The sequence below is a fragment of the Fukomys damarensis genome, unplaced genomic scaffold, assembly GCF_012274545.1.
Source record: "Fukomys damarensis isolate Sample0158 unplaced genomic scaffold, DMR_v1.0_HiC HiC_scaffold_24, whole genome shotgun sequence".
Lineage (NCBI taxonomy): Eukaryota > Metazoa > Chordata > Mammalia > Rodentia > Bathyergidae > Fukomys > Fukomys damarensis.
In genome coordinates this window covers 24,437,214-24,456,937 of record NW_022900936.1, presented here as the reverse complement: position 1 = coordinate 24,456,937, position 19,724 = coordinate 24,437,214, and the positions used below count along the sequence as shown (strand labels likewise).

The following is a 19,724-nucleotide window of genomic DNA, read 5'->3' as shown; positions in this document are numbered from 1 at the left end:
ATTTTTTTATTCTGCATCTCTAAAATCCATTTAAGAGGTTTTATAAATTGTGACAGTTTACCCTAATATTTAAAAATAAATTATTAAAGCTAAAATACATCTAATTATCAATGAAGTCTGTGTTTTTTAACCCACATAGGCTGGTATCCAAAGGAACATTGAATGCCTTAGTGTACATTTTAAAAATAATACTTAGATAATTACTACAGCCCCTGTTGTAAAATAAAATATTTTATATATTGTCTTAAATAAATGAAATTTTAAAATACAATAGGCTAAATCCATATAAAAATCTAAAATAAAATTTTGGCATTGCAATACTTTGCAGCTAATATGAGATAATAGATTTTTTGAGATTCATTTATAAGGCCAGCTATCATAGAGACGTTGGAAGAGTACTTATCAGTCTTTGTGGACATAAATGCTACTGTAAAATTATTTTGAGAACTAAATAAGACAATTCTTTAAACATATTTAAATAATAGTAGTGACCAACACCTGTTTCAATTTTAGTCCCGTTGCATGGTGCAAAATTTGAAGGCTAAATTAGTCGTCTCTCATAACTTAGTCTTTTGACTTTAAAGTTAAGAGGACTAAAGTTCTGAAAGTTAAATTATTTATCCAAGATCACAAACTTTATGTACTGTAGAGGTGGCACTATAGCTACTTTTCTGGAATCCTAGAGTAGTTCCCACTTTGTTTCAAGGTGAAAATTACTGTACAGAGAATTATATTTTTCTAGAGTTGTTTGTACTAGGGCTTTTTAGAGATCCTGTCCTGTAATATTTCAACTATAAGTATAATAGAAAATCTGAAGTTATTTAATATTACTTAATGCCTTTCTACTTACATCCCATCTTTAAAAAGCAAGGATTCTTTCTTCTCTCACCTGTTAAGTCTATCAACGCAGCAAGAATATTCATTTATTCAATGGATAATCCTACAAATTATTAAAAATATTATTCTACATTTAAATATAATTTGATATGCCAAATTTTTTATATGCCACATTCCATCTCATTGTCCTACTCTGCCTTCTCACTGAAAATCTCCCTCAAGAGCTTAAGAGCTGCTGGTTTCTGTGTGTGTTGTACGACAAACTGCACATCACTTTCCCTTTAAGACTGCTCCCAAATTTGTGTTCTTGCTCTGATTTCCTGTCTTAGACTCACTCTCCTCCTAACTCCTTTCTGTGGTGTGTCTTTGAATGTGGTCCCCTTGTGGATATTGATGATACACTGAATCAGAAAGTGTGTTGTACACTTCTGGGAACACAGAAAAGGGAAGGGAAAGGATAAAGGAAAGAGGAGTGGGAGGGCTTCAGAAAAAAACAAAACTTGCTACAGTAAGTTGCAGTAGCACTTTCTGCATTACTAAACACATGAAAGATCATTAGAGTAAATACTAGATCATTCCTTAAAAGAGGAGAAATCTCTGATTGTTTTTTTATGTTAGTTATGTTTCTCTGCATTTGTGTATCAAAACAGAGAGGAAAAAGTAATTTTCAGGTTAACAACCTTCAGTCATAAAGAGCGTTCAACATTGCATCATCCTCTAGCATAATAATAAAATTCTAAAAGAAACTATATGCCCATTTTCCCCTTTGTTTAAAAACCAGCTGTAATATTCACCATTAAGTTTTTTAAGTAATAACTCATATATACTTATGTTTTGCTTTATTTTAACTTTGCTGAAAATCATTAGTTTTAGGGCCTGATTTGTAACTCAAATTTTCTTATGAAGGTATATATATACACATTTACATCTACAATTCACTATTATATTTTTCTCTTTCTTAGTGTTTTATTTCATAGAAAATTTTCAAGCAAACCATCTCAGTTCACTGGTATCTGATTATTGTCCACTTCACCTTTCAATTATTCTTCTTTTCTATTAAAAAAGAAATGTCTGACAATGTTTGTTCTAATTCTTATTGCTATTACTTTCTTTTATGAGCAGAATTCCTTTAAAAGGTTATTTTTACTTCATTTTTGCTGCTGACATTACTACTGCATCTCTTCTTTATGGAAAACAGTAATATGTAATATGTGTTGTTTGGCACCAAAAGGAGTATGACTCTCATTTCTGGAAAGGTTAGACAAATATCTCAGATGTATTCAGAGATTTTAACTTGAGCAGCTTTGTGATTCTGATTTTTTAAAATCAATGTTCCGCATGTTTTTGTATAATCCTTCCCTTTTAAAGCTCAGAGAAAATAAAAACACTGGATGCTCTTCAGGCAGAACAACAAAGAATCCCTCCCTTCCAATTTAAAACTTCAAATAAATCAACATGTTTTATTCTCTTAAAAGAAACTGAAATTATATATATATTGTGTGTGTGTGTGTGTGTGTGTGTGTGTGTTATCAGGGATCGAACTTGGGCCCTTGGGCTTGCAAGACAGGCAGTGGAACCGCTGAGCCAGATCCCCTGCCTGATCAGTATTGCCTTATAAAACTTCCTACAAGATTGGAAATATTTTACATCCAAGTTGTCCATAAATGGTAGTTACCAGTCATATAGTTCTATATATTGTGTGTGTGTGTGTGTGTGTGTGTGTGTGTTATCAGGGATCGAACTTGGGCCCTTGGGCTTGCAAGACAGGCAGTGGAACCGCTGAGCCAGATCCCCTGCCTGATCAGTATTGCCTTATAAAACTTCCTACAAGATTGGAAATATTTTACATCCAAGTTGTCCATAAATGGTAGTTACCAGTCATATAGTTCTCCTATACTTTTGAAATATGGCTAGGGATTGTGGGAAATTAATTTTAACTTTTATTTTAACAAGCTGATGTGGCTGGTTGAAGATTATTGAAGGATGCAGGTTAAGTAAAGGAGAGAAAATATTATTCAGGTAATAATATAGTATATACATCCGTGAATCTTAAGTCAAAGTTTGAAATGCAGGTCATTATTTGCTGTCTATTCTCCTTATTCCAAACTTTCTCTATTAATTTTAATTTCATATCTATAATTACATTGATTTCAAAAGGGTTTTGAAGGGACAAAAATACTCATGCCCTAGAAATGAAAAGTAGTCAGGTTTTATTAAAGTATTTCAGAGTAGTTATTACTTCCTTTAACTTCACATGTCATTTACTGTACATTCAGATCTATTGAATATTTTTAAAAAGTAAATGAACAAATATCAAATAAATGTAGTTGATCTAACAAGGATTTACATACATTGAATTATTAAAATTAATGTAAAAGAGGCAAAATTTACTTTGTAAAATCTTTCGCTATAGTCAAATTATAAACACCGATTTAGGGATACACTAGCATTAATGATTACCAGTCAAGAATTAGAGAACACCTTAAACTTGTATCTATGGCAGTGGTAATTGAACAAATTGATTATAACATCTCTTTTTCAAATAAATATTGATTTAGTTAATTCTGTCTTCCTATTGGTCCAACAGTCTTGACAGAAGCCTAAGTACTTGGAAATGGCTAATCCCTGTCTGGATATATAAATGTTTTGTATGTGTAGCCATTCAGTTGTATCTATTATTTTACTTCATACTTTATTTCCTTGACTTTCTAAACTCCTCTATTAAGATTTTTATGTCTTCTGTGGAGCAAAGTCATGTGTGCTTTAATACAGCTCTATGTAATAGAAAGAAATAGCATCAACTGGGGAAAAAAAGGTGGTGCTGAATTTGTTGTTTCCACTTCACAGAGCTAGCAGTGCTCACGCAGATAGTCAACAGAGCTGGGATATCAGTAGTAATTGCTGTAAACTCATGTTCAATTATTAACATAGTTGACATTTTATGTCTGATAGCCTTAGAGAGGTCATGACATTAATTTATCCAGACTTTTGTGGGCAACTGCCTACAAACAACAACAACAACAACAACAACAACAAAAAACAATAAAAGATACAGATGCAGGAGAGTTAAAAAATAAAATTAAATTGAAAGGTAGGTCTAAGCAGCAAGAGATTAAGAGAGGACTGATTGAACACACGTAGGACAGGAAGAATTCAGCAGACATCTCACTGCTACTGACAAGTATTTTATGTTACACCATGCACATGTTAATTTTTGTTTCAATTTTTCTATTAGCTTATTAGCTTGAACGTTCTTCATAAATCTTCAGTTTCTGGAATTAAATTTCATATATATTTGATTCGGTGCTTAATGATTTATTTTTGTGCTGTAAATCGCTTTCTTCACCTTCATTCTTTCTCTCCCATTTGCATTTCTGTGTTTTTCTTTTCTTTTCCACTCTCTTATTCTTTTCCTTCCAGCCTTTCTCTTTCTTATGAGAGTATGTATTTATGTATTAACTCCATGCTTCCTTCTGGTGCTCAGTGCTTTTTCTATTTTTCCTTTTGTGTTTGAGTGTTTTGTTTTGTTTTGTTTTGTTTTTTTGCCATTTCCTTTTTCCTTTTTCTTCAAATCAGAAGCCTGTAGGAGATGATTTTAGAGATACATATTCTACTACACATGCTTCTTTCTCTATGAGTCATGTGCTGTTTTCTTTAAAACCTCCGCAAATGGTTTTTCTTCATGTTTGTTGCCACAGATCTGTTGCCAAACTGCTACCTTAGTTGGTCTTTCAGTGCTGCACTGCATGCTGGGATGTGTCTGTGAGCATAAACTGAAATATCTACAGCACCAGACAGCATTAGACTTGGCTTCAGGATTGCGTACTTTCCTTTCCTTTGTATATATTTCTTGTATGCTGCAACGTCACCGATGGCTAGCTCTGTCTGGCAAGTGATTCAGAAATACTGTTCATGTACAAAGGAAAGGTAGACAATTTCCCATAGTCTGTCATTACAGGGAACAATCGAAGAACAAAGAAACTGGGTAAATACCTACATACTTGTTCATGTGTTGTGAAACAGTAAAACAGACAGACTGTATTCAGCCAAATATTTTAATTCCTTTTATAATAATGCATATAGTAGGTGGTTTTTCTACATATATAATCTATATTTTAGACATACATATTCAATCAATATAGACTGTAAATGTCTTGATCTCTCAAACACATATATTCACTAACAAACATCTATTTGTTATTATTTTTAAAGCCCTTAAAAATTAGAATATACTAATATCCTGTTGGTTGATTTCGTTCCATCAATTTAGGATTTCAGCACAGTTTAAATCATATTGATGATTCATACCTTGGTAGGTCTTCTAATTCCTGTGACATGAGAGCACAGCTAATAAAAATATGAAGCAATTACTTTTATTAAAATCACAGCTTTATTAGCAGTAGTAGCGAAGTGATTAATCTATACAGACTCGCCTCACTCTGGTGGCTCTTGGGCTGTTGGGAGACTTCATATAGAAACGGAAAGATTGGTTTGCTCTTTCTTCAGCCAAGGGGGGGGTGAATAAAGTCTAGGGCTGTTAAAGAATTGTTGGCATTATTTCTCTCTCTGTCACGTGTGAGCCTGGCTGCCTGCTTCCTGAGGTAGGGCATCCAGGAGGAGACTGTGTCGGAGCCTGTTTTCACAACTGCCTTTGGAGATCTGTCTCATTGATTGGCAGGGGGAAGGGTTGGGAATGGAGGCGCGGGGAGGGGAGGGGAGGACCAAATGACGACTGGCTCTCTGGAGCACGGGACATTTTCTTCCTGAAAGATGTCAAACAACTGAGAAACAGCCGCAGACAAAGTAGAAAAGTGGAAAAATAAGGAGACCCTGGGAGAAAGGAAAGCATTTCTTATGAAAATCTTGAGGCTCTTTTTTTTTCCCCTTTTTCTTACCCCCTTCTATCATCTGACCTGCAGAGGCTAGAGTGACAGCGTCATGCAAATGCTTCAGTCCAGCAGGTCTGGGAGAGGGTGGCTGCTAGACTGTGAGTTAATGTTAATGATGAGCGCGGTGAAAATACCAGCCGCTGCCACCCCCTGCACACAGAAGCGCTCTGAGTCAGCATCAGATGCTTCGCCTCGCCTCTGCCGGGTGTCTGGTGCTGCGCGCGCGCGTGCTCGCTAGGCATCCGCGTCTCGCCGAGGGGAGGGGTGGCGTGTGAGTGCGTGGAGGGTAAAAGCCAGTCAGTCAGTGAGAAGCAAAGGTACGTTGGAGAGCAACTAAAATCTGACTGATTTCCATCTTTGGAGCATCAGATGTATTCCCTGAGGAGGATGGGTCTCCGGGATGGGGGTGGTATAATTATGTTAATGTCATATTTATGGAGGGGTGAGATTTTTCATTCTAATAATTGGTTGAATGCTATGGTCAAAAATTGTAAAGCCATATTCAGTTTTAAGGAAAAGCATGGACTTAGAGCTGAGGACTGTTTTATATTTTTGCTTTTTGTGAATGCTGCTTTTTTTGTTTTTGTTTTATTTTTTTAACTATTTATTTTAAGCCATGACTTATTCAGTATGGAAAATCAAATGATAAACAGAAAGTGATCTTATATAATGATGCATTACATCATGGAGCCGAATATTTAAAGTCTTCCAAGGCAAAGTAAAGATCTGGACAGGGGTTGGGGGTGGTGGCTGGAAAGGGGTGTGGTACTAGGGGTGGAGGAGGGGGGCCAGTTAGCAAATATTTTGTTCAGCATAGCTTTCCTTGCAGCTTACTTTGAAATGGATGAATCACCTGTTCTTCAGGAAAACATTCTAATTCTTTCCGTATTTTTTTTTTCCTCCTCTTTTTTCTTTTAAGATCAACCACTTCAGGAGAACCAGATTCCACTTCTATGACCAGGACTTTTATATTATGGCTGGTCCGATTGTTTTACCCTGCGTTCTATGCTACTAAAGCTTGGATCATTCCTAAAGTACAAATTCTGTTCTTGAACCACAAACAAGCTAAAAGATCGGAGGAAATTCAGTGAATATGCAGGATTGAAATTGTGTGTTTTCAAAAGTGTTGAGATTTATAATGCAATTATTTAAGAAATAGAATCATTTTTATGTTGTTGCCAGCATTTTAGGTTAGATATTTATTAAGTGGCATTCATCAAATAACTACAGATTATGCATGGAAATGTTTGCTGTCTGAATAGTTTGGAGATTTAAAGAGAAAAATCGAGCTTCAGAGGTATTAAATTATGGCATACAAAAAAGTTTTGATTTTATTCTTAAATGCAATGGTATCTATTTAAATCAGATTTAAAGTGTTATATGTCCTGGGCCCTCCTTAACAGTTGTGCTATATAGAAGCGTAATGGGAAGCAAAATTTCAATTAAGGTCCCATTAAGTGGCTTATAATCCTTCTTTAATGTAACAGAGGCTATGGTGTTGCTGAACAAATCTGCTAGCAGCAGATTTTAACCCATGTTTAGTCTCTTTCTTCGGATCTGAGGGAATGACTTAACTGTTCATTGTCTGCATTGTTTCTCATATTCTTCATTACTTTGGGATCTGGGATTAGTCTATACATAGTCATTTTCATAATTATTTAGCTCACCCTCACTTTTATGTATATCATATATTTCTACTTATGTATTTTAATTAGTATTTAGAGGAAAAACATCTAACTGAACCCAACTGTGATTTCTAAGCTCTCCTTCTTACTGGAAGAAGAATTCTGCATCAAACCAGACTTTTCCTAGTCCCTGAGACCCTAACTTGTGAGGTATTTTAGTAACATCACAAGTCAGGCTCTTGGGACCTAGGCGGAGGGGAACCAGCAGCTTTGGACCTTATTGATTGTCTACAGTTACCATCAGAACAAAAGAACATACATAGATTCTTCCCAGGAGAAAAGAACAATGCTTTTCTTTATAATCAGAAATGTTTTCACCATGACCTACCCCCCAAAATATTATTGTCAGAAACTATACTCTAAAGTGTTACACAGTTGCACTGAAATAGCATTTCTATTATATTATACTGATAATACAAAAGGAATATAAGATATCTGTGTGAGATGCAGAACTAAAATACAAGGTTTTCAAATGCTTCTTTTGGTGTATTTTAAGGTGATAAGTGTAAGAGAATATCTCTTTAGGTAATGAATAGAGTTGCTTATATTTATTGCTTTTTCATATGGATAGAATTCTATACATGAACTATTTAAGAATCCTATATGCCTTCTCACAACTGTGACTCAGAATATGTAATCTACAGCTCTAATCATGGTTGAGGCCTAGAAATAAAATGATTTACAATCTTTTTTACTGACCCTATTAGATTTTATGAGAATGCTGTTTTGTACCTGATATTTATTGCTAGAGTTTTCTTCAATCTTTTACTCAAACAAAATATTTCATGTGGATTAACAGTTCCTTGTTAAAAGAGCCCAAGAATTAGAGTTACCGGAAATTTTGGAAAATATGCTACCTTTCAGTTTTTACGTTCTTTTGTATATAACATGGATCTATGTGAGCTAAAGCAGTAAGTGCCACCTATGAAGCCAAACTGCTCTGGTTTACCTATCAAGTGAATTTCAACTACACAGCTTTGCTTTTATAAAAATTTTAATTTTATCAAAAATAACCCTTCAAACCATAAGGAATATATAGTATTTATTAGTCATTGCCACATCAAATATTTTTTTTGGAGAAAGAGTATACTAAAAACCTATTAAATTTTTATAATAATGTTGCAAATATCAAGATTCAAATTGGGATGAGAGACTTGATAATAAAAAAAACAAAATGACTGCATTCTTTTAACTCTACTGCTTTATATGGGTACTATAAATTGTTTTCTGCACTGTTAAAATAAATTTAGGCATGCATTTTGGAATACTCTATGGAGTCTTTGTTCACTTTTTCCTTGGATTTGTAACAATTACTTATGATTTTAAATATCACAAAATACAAATTACCCATAAGTTTATTTTTAAAAAATATAATAATAAAATGAAGAAGCTCCTCACTTATACAAAGCATATAGAATATGCATAACTATATATCTACACTATATTCATTATTTATAATACCTACTTCATTTATCTAGAAGCATTGAATTTTTGTGTATTTGTCTGTCTATAAACATGTTTTAAAATTCCAAAAGAATGAAGGTAAAATAAACAGTAAAGATTTTCAGTGGTATTTATCTTTTATTTCTTTTTATCTCATTCATATTGGAGTCAAACATTTTTAAAAGCCAGAAGTTTCTCAGTACAAAGAACTCTATGTATGTGTATATGCACACACACAGAAACATAATTATATTTAATAACAATGTGCACACAATGGGAACAGAAACTACCTGTTATACAAAACAACATCACATACTGATATATACTTGCTGACACCTGTGTTAACATAACCATAAATAGATATAAGGTATTACATCAATTTAATTCCAAACTAATGTAAAGGATAGAGGTCTATTGGCCATAATGATATTAATACAGGTTATTTTAAATGCAAGAATTTCTATATTATCACATTAATGAACCATACTATGTAACAACTGTAGTTCATAAAATATACATAACAAAAGTGAAATTAGATTGCAATATTTGTTCATTTTCCCAAAAATAAGCTACATATTTTTACTAATAATATTGTATTCTTTGAACTCTCTCTATATGTTTCCTATGTGAACTGTGTTTTATGAAAATATCATTGATGAAGCTTTTCTCTTATACCATAAAGGTGTGAATAGCTATAAGTGGGTGTATATGCCACTTAATTCTGTATGTGCCTTGAAGAATGTCACTTTTTCTGCATTTCCCTCTCAGTAGTCACAAGATAATATTGTTTGGGGGACTTAAGACTTGAAAAATCAGATCATTCTGAGCCTAAAATTAAGGGTGAAATTTGCAACAAAAAGCAAGAAAATGACGTGTGTTGCATACAAAAAAAAGCAGTGATATTAATGATTCGATGGCTTCTTGGTTGGAAGACCAGTCTGAGCCAGACGCATACATTAAGGGCTGTCTGCTGCCGATGTGAGCTTGCTCAATACGGTGGAAATGAGGAATCACCTCCTCTTTGACACCAGCTTATTTGTACATTTTAATTTTGAAATAGCAAATCACTGTTTATATAAATATGTTAACCCCTGCTTGATTCTTTTTCTGTCTTGTATTGCTTGCTAATGTACTATGAACTTGGAACTCCTTTTAAAAACAAAAATCATTACTCAACTTAAACATCTACCAAAGACCAATGAGGAATTAGTTTTTCTTTTGTCTCTTTTGTGTTACTCTGATAATATTATAATTCTTATGCTTTTAACTTTAGATCTATGTAAAGAAAACATTGATTTTCTAAGGTGACATCTTTTAAAGCCTTTTAGGATCCATCAAGGAAGCCACTGTGGAATTATGCCAAATCTATGTATGATAATATTTCATTTCAGGATTCATGGGATCAATATCATTCTGTTTAGAAGTCCTAAACACATCAGTATTCCAGTGAAGCTACAGAACAGTTGTAGAGGTATATTTAAATCATTTAAGTACTAGGCTACATTAATAATGTCTAGAAGAGGAATAAGTATCTCAGGGAAATTATATCATAAGTGAATTGCTTATGAAATTAGAAAAGGACATTTTACTTTAAACTCTTCTTCAAATGGGCACTTGGTACATATGCCTTAGCTTGGTCTGGCCTAATACATGTTTAATATGTAAACAGATTTACAGGCTGTCATGTTTGGGTGAGTTTTGAGAAATACAGCACATAAAGGGTTAGCTAACGCCCAAATTTTCTTATACATGCAATTCAGCCTACGTTTCTTTAGGCAGAAAATACAGGCATCACTTTGATTGCTTGGATTCTTTTGTTTAATTTCTTACTAGACATTTAACTTAGCACTCAAATCCCACTGATCCTTTAGTGACTACATTTGGAAAAGGAAAACAAAGTTCCTAATATAGAGAAGCTTAAAAAATCCTAGACACTTGTAAACATTTCAAAAATAGAGTTTTTAGTGTAGTTCTTCAAATACAAATTTAGTACACAGAAATTTAGTTTCTATTATTGTCTGTGTGCCTTCCCCATGTATAGTTTTCTTATCTATCAACTACAGAACACACACTGGTTCTTTCATAAATAGACAGATATCTTCATTTCTTAAAGAGGTGTAGGTTAGCAAAATAGTATAAAATTGAAGAACCTTTGTGAAATCATCTACACTGTTTCTTCAGTAAGCTAGCATCAATTTTCATTTAATGTTACTTTTTACTACAGGGATCCATGTTAATTGTAGCTTTGTCAAATACAATGGCTTAATCAGCCAATATTAACTTGTATGTAAGATTTTACTTGTGAAAATATGAAAGTGGGTAAAACATGAAGGTAATTGATATTAATGAATTTTAAGACTACATAGTTCCATTTTATATAATCAGTCTGTTAATTCCATTCATTATTTTATGGGCAACTTAAAAGTAAAAAATTCTACTATGCTGAGCTAAAACTTTCAGAAATTATATGAGTAATGTGATTTTTGCTACCTTAATAATTATTTACTAAAGAAAACAAGTATAAAAACAATCATGGGCTATACCTATTTGGCAGAGCAAGTAAGAAAAGTAACCCTTGGGTTTTGTCTTGTGTTTGTTTTTGGTCCTTTTACATAGGCAAATTTAACCGATCTTCTCTCAGAAGTTTCTCTCTCTTTGTTGGTAGGTGTCTGAGGATTTGTGAGCATCAAGTGAATGTTCTGTGGAATCATCTTTCCTTGCCTTTGAATTACCTTTCCCTAGGCCATGATCATCATCTATATTTTATCTCTCCAAATTGGTAGGTCTTTCTTGAAATCCTTCTGCGTAATATTGTGGATATATATGCAAAGTACTGTATAAAAAACTATAAATTTACACTGATTGTTTTCTGAAATTCTGAAAATCTTTAGTGAGAGATGTTGAAATAGCCAACTGATTCATCTGATTTTGCAGAATTTTAAAATATGATGTCTCTCATAGTACACTCCCTAATCTTACAGGAATAGAGTGATGTGGCTATTATCAGTTTATTATACCTAATACTAAAATTCCAGTCTGGGCATTTACAAATGTTAGGGAGGTTTCTACATTAGACAATATTTTTTGTTGAGGGATTACACCACAGTCGGTTCCCTCCACTTCTTCCTCTCTTCCTGCCCTCCCCTCCACCCAACATGGAGCCTTTTCAACTTCTTCAAAGAAGTGGGGAAAAAAAGTAGACTCTTTATTAATGGGAGAAAACAAACTGGCTGCTGGACTTCCGAGGCAGCCCTCTAATAATAAAGCAGAGTAGGCACAGTGACAAAGAATTCTTGAATGTACTATATATATAGGGAAGGCTATTTAAATTCACCAGAGGGGCTTAGAGGACAAGTAGTAGAAAGTTTAGAATTCAATTCAAGCCATGCCAGAAAATGAAAATGTACTTAGAAAAGGATTTCCGAAACAAATGTTCAAAGATATGTCAACTTTTAAGGTTTTCTGCAAGAATGAAATTCATGATTTTTTTTTAGGTGACTTTTTTAATTAGAGAATAAATGATGAATACAATCTCAGAGAAATTGTATATTTAGAGAAAATATGTTCTTCCCATAAGTTATGTTCTAGTAAAAGACACCTACTACGATGACAAACAACAACAACAAAACACACACACAACCAAATATATACATGGGACAAAAAGGTAATGCATTTTTAAAAGCAATTTGACATATCATAACAGAAGTACTACTTTGGAAGAAAAATATTTGACTCCTATAATTTCCAGTTTATTTCTTCACATTCAACTCTGAGTTGAAATTTTTAAATAAAGAAGGTAATTCTGAAAGAGCAAGCTACTGATAATTGATAGGACTCTGTGATTTTCAGTTTGAGGGAGAAAAAAGTGATCCCTAATTTATCTCTTATTGAATTAGGAAACTTTCTTTGTTCTTCATTTATCTACAAGATGTGTGTATTTGAAAGGAATACTTACATCCATAAGAAGAAATATTTATCTGGCCTAATGTAGAGATGAAGAACTGCTTAAGTAGTTCATTTAATGCCTATATGGCCTTGACCCAGGACAAAATTTCTTGAAGGCTTTTTTCCTAATTTCTTTTAGAACTAACATAGATATTGAAGAAATTCTTGTTATTCTTTGTCATTAGGGATTACAAATAGTAAAGAGAAGGGAAGCTTAGGCTTAGTGGACACCTTTATTGCATTGTGGAAAGATCCTACTTGAGAATGAAAGACGTGAAATGCACCAATTCACAAATATATTTCTTTGACTGGAAAGAAGCCATTAATTTAATAAGTCATTAATTGTCCCTTTCTCTTCCAAGTTCTTTCTGTGCTCTCTGCCTCTCCGATTCTATGCTATCCCTCTTTCCCTCTTTCTCCACTGTGTTGATCTCATTCTCAGGGAGGTTCTTGTCATTTGGTGGGAAAAATAAAGGGCTGGGAAGCTCCCGACTTGTGTACCACTGTTACACCTTGGAATTATAGAAAAAATAAGGGAAAATGTTTCTCATTACCCAAAAATCAGTTTCAGGGATCAGAGAAGCTCTGATTACCTTTTTTGGCTACATGCCCATTCATTGGTGGATCCATCTCTGCACCTAAATTACTCTGATTGAACATTCAGTGTAGGGAAAATAGGCAAGGACATTAACATCGTCAGGCCCTGAAGAGTGACTGAGGGTCTGACAATGGCAGAGGTGGAAGGAAATTTAAAGCAGGTCAAAACATGTAAACAGGACTCTTGAAACTGGACTCTTCTAAATTGTTCAGAATAATGCTGTCTTAGAGACTTTGGACACATATTTTTGTATTTGAATTGGCTTGGTAGGCTTGGTCGTACCTATCAACATGCACCCCATGGATTATTCCATCAAATGTACTCTGTAAAGCATGGAAATGGTGAAACATTTACTTCATCATTTCTCAACTTGACTTTCAAGGCGATTAATTACAGTTTACTGACATTGTCTGTGATTGTTTACTTTGCTGGATACTCCAAAAAAGTAAGCATTTTGCCTCATTTAGGAATTGGAAATTTTATGAATTGTCAAGAATTATTAAAAATGGGAGTTTGATTAAGAAGGGATAGTGATTTTATTGTTATCTACTGTGTTTATTCTTAGCCACCATATGATAGGTTCATTCTGTTAGAGCAAATTATGTATACTTTTACCTTTTAACTTTGGTGTTAGAGAGTTGCTGATTCTTGAAAAAATCTTCATTCATGAATTGATTTCTAATCTTCACTGTGGTATCTAAATATATTTAAATTACTAGGTTGTTAAATTCTTATACTTTATGCTTTACTTTTTACCATTGTTTCTCATACTATAACCCTGGAAGCTTTTAACATTATACTATCAATATCTGCTTTTTACAGATCTTCCTCTATGAGAAAAAGATTAATTTGCTATGAATAATGATTCTAATTTAAAACGTTTGTTTTTATGATGCAAGTGAGAAAAGCAATAAAAGTAACTTGGAGAGTTTGAAATTTTATTTTAACTAACATTCACAATTCTTACTAATTAATCAAATCACAAAATTATGCTGTAGTGTCTACTTTGTTAAAATAAGTTGTCATATTTGGAAGATATGTTTATTCTGTTATGAATGTGTGTTTCTAAAAAAGCTGAGATATAGATTTCCATAAGTGTTTGTAATTTCTTCTGTGGCAGGATGATACCTATTTCCCCATACAATGCTTATTTCTCACCAAGTAAATCTTCTAGATTGTAATTTATCATTCTCTTTAAAAAAGACCCAGGTCTTCATTAAGCCTTGCTGATTGGCTAAGGAAAGGGATGGCTGTCATCAGCAGCCTTTCCAGACACTATACTGTGGCTCCAGACTGTCAGCTGGTGTTACCACTTTGTCTCAACTATAAATCACAATCTCCTAATGGCCAAGGTTGACACATTGACATTTTCAAGAAAAGTAAAAGGTCTTATTTGAATGGAAATCAATTTCATTTCACAAATCTTGGTTTAGTACTTCAAGTCTTTTCTTGTGTCTTGAGATTTGAGATTTCTTGAGATTTGAGATTTGAAATTTTCGTGATCAGAGAATTATTGGAATTTTATATCATGACTTTTTTAGCTATAAAGCTATTTTCTTATTTCTGTATTCATTCATAATAAAAAAACAACTTGCAAATTTTATAGTAGAAAATATCATTAATAAGCCAGATTTTACTTTAATTTATACACTCATTTCAAAATGAGTGTAGTAGTTCTTACTTTGCTTTGAAAATAATTGTGACATGTTCTATGATTTAAAAATACAAGCTGTGTAAACACAGGATTAGACTTTGAATATCTAATAATAGATAATGTCAAATATTGAGTGATTTTGAACTTGAGTTAGGCAGGTCTCAAACCTAAAATTCTCTGAAGAATATATGTACTTCTATGTTTTTTCACATTAAAAGAAACTTTTAGGTATTGTTTTAAATATTCTAGAGCAAGTGATGAATAACAAATAATTATGTTAAGTAGCTCCAGAGATTAAACTGAGTCAGCTTTTAATCACTCAACCAAAATGAGGTAAAAATAACTTCATACTTTACTAATGTAAGTAGTTCTTTTTGGGAGCTTGGCACTGAATTTTAGATAAAAGTTAGTGTATTTGACAGACAATTGATATTTGGGTGCCTAATGAAGTGTAAGCTAAGTTTGTGAAAGACATGCAGTGTTCACAGAGGTTTTCCCATTGATTGTGCGATTTCACAATGTGACAGGTTGGGATCTCTTTAAATATTTGGGCCCAGATACAAGGACTTAAGTGGTAAGATTCATCTGTCTACAATCAGGGTGACTTAAAACATCAATCCAGAGAATATGTCAGAACCATTGAGAAAGCTTTATGAAGCAACATCATTATTCTTGCCCTGGAAATTCTGACTCAGCAGGTACAGGGTAACGAATGCACAAGTGCATTTTGTAAAAACTCTTAGCCAATGACTAACACTCTAGTTGATTAAGAGTTGGGTAGAGAATGCTGAAATGAGAGTCTGTACAGAATTTCTGCACACATATAAAGACTAGTGCATCTGTACAGAGAATAAAAATAGAGCTATAAACTAGGATCACAACACGAATTTCATATAAACCTGAACTTTTGTGGTTTCCTTTCCTATGAAAATTATGTGTGAAATTTTGAATAGATGTTCATTTCTTCCCCTGGGGAGAATGATCCACTAGTGTTCATTAGGATTCTCCAAAGAGATTACAAAATTACAAAAACATTAGAACCACTAGTATGAAAATTAAAAGGTAAATGTTGAAAATCTCATTAATATTTGAGAGAATTTATTGACAGTATAGGTTACAGGAGAATGCAAATTGTGATGAGAAAAAAGGAAGAGAAGATGACCTACTTTCTCTACCTTGTTCATATTAGAAGAATGAGAACCATTGCATTTCATCAGCGAACCAGCGCTGGCTTCTTTGGGCCTCTTATTTCAGTCAGTAGAACTTTGATAATAGGCACGGTGCTACATCAGATCTGGAATGTCCCTAAAAGCTGGTGTGTTAAAGATATGGTCCCTAGCTTGGTGTTACTGGGAGATGGGAAGGATCTAGTGAAAGGTCTTCAGGTCATTAGAAGCGCTAATTTTGGAAGACGGGACAGGAGGCAGGGCACCAGTGAGCTAAATCCCCACCCAGCCTTGCTTCCACTTTTTCCCGCTTTCCACTGACTGAAGTGAGCAGTTTAACTGCACCAAGCGTTCCCACCATGATGTGGTGCCTTACCACAGTTCCAAAAGCAACAAGGCCAGCTGACCATGAACTGAAACTCCACAGTTGTGAGTCAGAATAAGTCTTACCTCTTTGTAAATAGATAATCTTGGGGACCGGGGATTTAGTTCAGTGGTGCCACTGCCTGCCATGCAAATGCAAGGATGCAAGTTTGATCCCCGGTACAAAAAACAAAACAAACAAACAAACAGACATCTCAGTTATTTTGTTGAAGCAGGGGATAGCTGAGTTACATACATGTTATGAATGTGCCATCATCAGATGTTGAAGAGCTAGTGGAAAATTTAAAAGTGATTACTTACCTTCGCAAATCATTCTCCCTGAAACATAGCTGCACATTTGAAATCTGGAGTCTGAATGACACACATCTTTCTGCCCAACTTGTGTGAATTATTTCCAAGCTAATTTCAACATGACCAATAGATCTCAACTGTACTTTTCATTTTCAGTCAGTATGCATAAAAAAGAAAGATGACATTGAATTTCCTTTTATAGAAAATATTTGGAATTTTCAAAAACAGCATCTGCTATGCCCTTAGAATTTCATCACTAGATACACAAAACTTTAGGGTAGGACATGCATAAGAATGAAGACTTTATTCTGAGTCCTGATTCACCTAGCAAAAAATCAGAGGAATAAATAATAGATATTGTAGAAAAACAGTCTGCCTTAATGAACAGCAATGATTTTGAAGCAATGATTCTGATAATAAATGAAGTAAAACCTCAACATGAGCCTATTTTATTGTAGCATTACACACATGTATATATTTTTATATATGTCAGATTCCAAATATCTGCTCTATTTTTATATCTGACAATACTGGATTCCTTTTACATGTAAATAGATAGTGTTAACAGTCACAAATGGAGTTAAACTTGGTAGTACAAGATGGTGATGCCTACTAGTCTCAAGTCATCCCATGCCAAATTAATATTTTCTGATTATTTAAATTGAGCCAGTTTGTTTATAAAACAAATTAGACTATTACTGCACAATGAAAACAAGTGTTCATTTGATAAAATTACAAAATTAGAAATTCCAGATAAGTAAAAATGTAAATAGTTATTAATCCCATCACCCAGAGAATGAATTTTCTTGTTGCAAAGCATATACTTACGTGTTCTCTCTCTCACACCCATGTGTATTCAATGTTTTCATAATCCTTTATAATTTGATTTTAATTGTTAAATACTAACTGAATGCTTTCTTACACATTATCATGTATCATTGTGTTATTGTTATACATAACATAATTTATGTAACCAGTCCACTCCCAGGTGCTAATGTTTTCTTCATCTTTTCTTTAAGTAAGATAAACATAAACACATTCCTGTAAATTATATATAATGATTCCTCTGCGATATTATTTGGGACAGATGACAATAGCCTGAATGAAGACAGGAAACAAAGGCAAGGATGAATCTATGAAAAATATAAAACTTACACTTGACAGAGCAAAGTGTTTCCATGATATCTGGAAAATTTAAACCAAAGTTATTACCTCATTGAATTATACTTGTTGCTTTTATTTTTTTCTCTAATCATTTGATCAGTGACCTTTATTGCTTCAGTAAGAGGGAAGAAACAAGAAGAGAGGCAACAAAATTTTAAAATGCTAAACACATTTTTTTCTGAACTTATAGCAAATAAAATGTGCTCAAAACAAACAACTCTGAATTGAAAAAGACAGGTTTTGGAGAAGGAAATTGTTTTATTTTTAATTTCTACAGGGTTTGCTCAGAAATATTCCGGAGACCTAGATCATAGAGTTTGTAACAGTTAACCATAAACTAGAGAATGGTTTAGGTTATCACCTAGCAGCAGCTAATGGTACGTCACATAGAATACTATGAAACTTTCTAGTGAAAGGACAAGGTTCCCAGAGGGAGAGGAGAAAACTGGATGTGAGAAAGTAATCGTCCCTATTTTTAAGCCCCGAAGGTGGGAAGTGGGTAACAGATACCCCATAGATGGATATGAAGACATGAGAAGTTATGGTCCCTACCTCCTGAAAACCCGGGAGACAGCTTTGCAGATATTTATAGAAACAATAGCATGAAACAGACAGTTTGAACTATCAACATCTCCTTAACTGCTAAACCAGATACTTATCCCACAAATGTCCTTTAGCAAGGCAGGGAAGAGATCAGGTGAAGTTTCTCATATCTCACAAAAGGCTTCAGGCTTATAGGTAACAATAGAAGGGAGATTTTGTGGTGTTTCGGAGAATTTAAAACACTAGCAAATCATAGTGTTTTAGTCAACAAGCAGGTCTCTCTAAGATCAACATTGTAGAACTTTCTGCTGAGGACACCTTAATAGTGGAAGACCAATGTACTGATCCATTTCAAAAGTTAATGAAGAATAGAAAACAGTGGCCAACCTTAATGGGGAGAAGACAGTAAAATTCAAAGACATTTAATTCTATCTTTATTATATATTATATTCTCATATATTCTAGAATATTCTAATCCATTTTACAATGATAGATCCAATATTGATAACTGTTATTAGATTTCCTTTTCCTTTTCCTTCCTAATGAGTGAATTGAGAATTTCTGGAAATTGGAAACTCACCTCATGGGGTTTATCCAAGGGTAGCATAAGTTTTAATCTTTCTCTTTTTTATTTTTTTCCCCAAGACAACTTTTTTGTCTTTATGTAGATGAAATCAAGTCTTTGGACTTCAATAGATAGGCCCGTTTTTTTACTTACTCTCTTAACAAACCCATTACATACCTTCTATATGGCAAAGAGATTATTTTAAATTGCAAAATTATTTTCTACTGTAATTTTTATTGTATTTATTTAATGTTAACTGAACATATTGATGCTTTTGTGCAGGGTGCGGCACATGGCTCCCACAGTGCTCACCTATGGATTTTAGGGTTATAATTAGAAATAACCAAAAGCACACAGATCTACTCACAAACTTAAGAACTATATACTATGATGCTAAAGAACTTGAATGGAACAGTTAAGAAAGATTGTAAAATCATGGCATATCTTTTCAAAATTACTGACTAAAATGCTTTGAGAAAAGCAGTGTGATTTCTTTGTTAGTGCTTCTAATATCTTTCCTGGGAATTCAAGTAGAACAGAGAATCCAGTGAAATTTGGAG

The 19,724-nt window shown here is 33.6% G+C and overlaps 1 long non-coding RNA gene across 2 annotated transcripts in view; it reads left to right on the top strand.

Moving 5' to 3' along the window:
• LOC104877254 overlaps positions 1-19,724 on the top strand; it is a 184,987-nt gene that overhangs the window by 138,304 nt on the left and 26,959 nt on the right. For both annotated transcript variants that reach the window (XR_004518782.1, XR_004518781.1), the window contains one exon: positions 11,520-11,633. This is a non-coding gene — a long non-coding RNA (uncharacterized LOC104877254). The remainder of the gene's footprint in view (positions 1-11,519; positions 11,634-19,724) is intronic.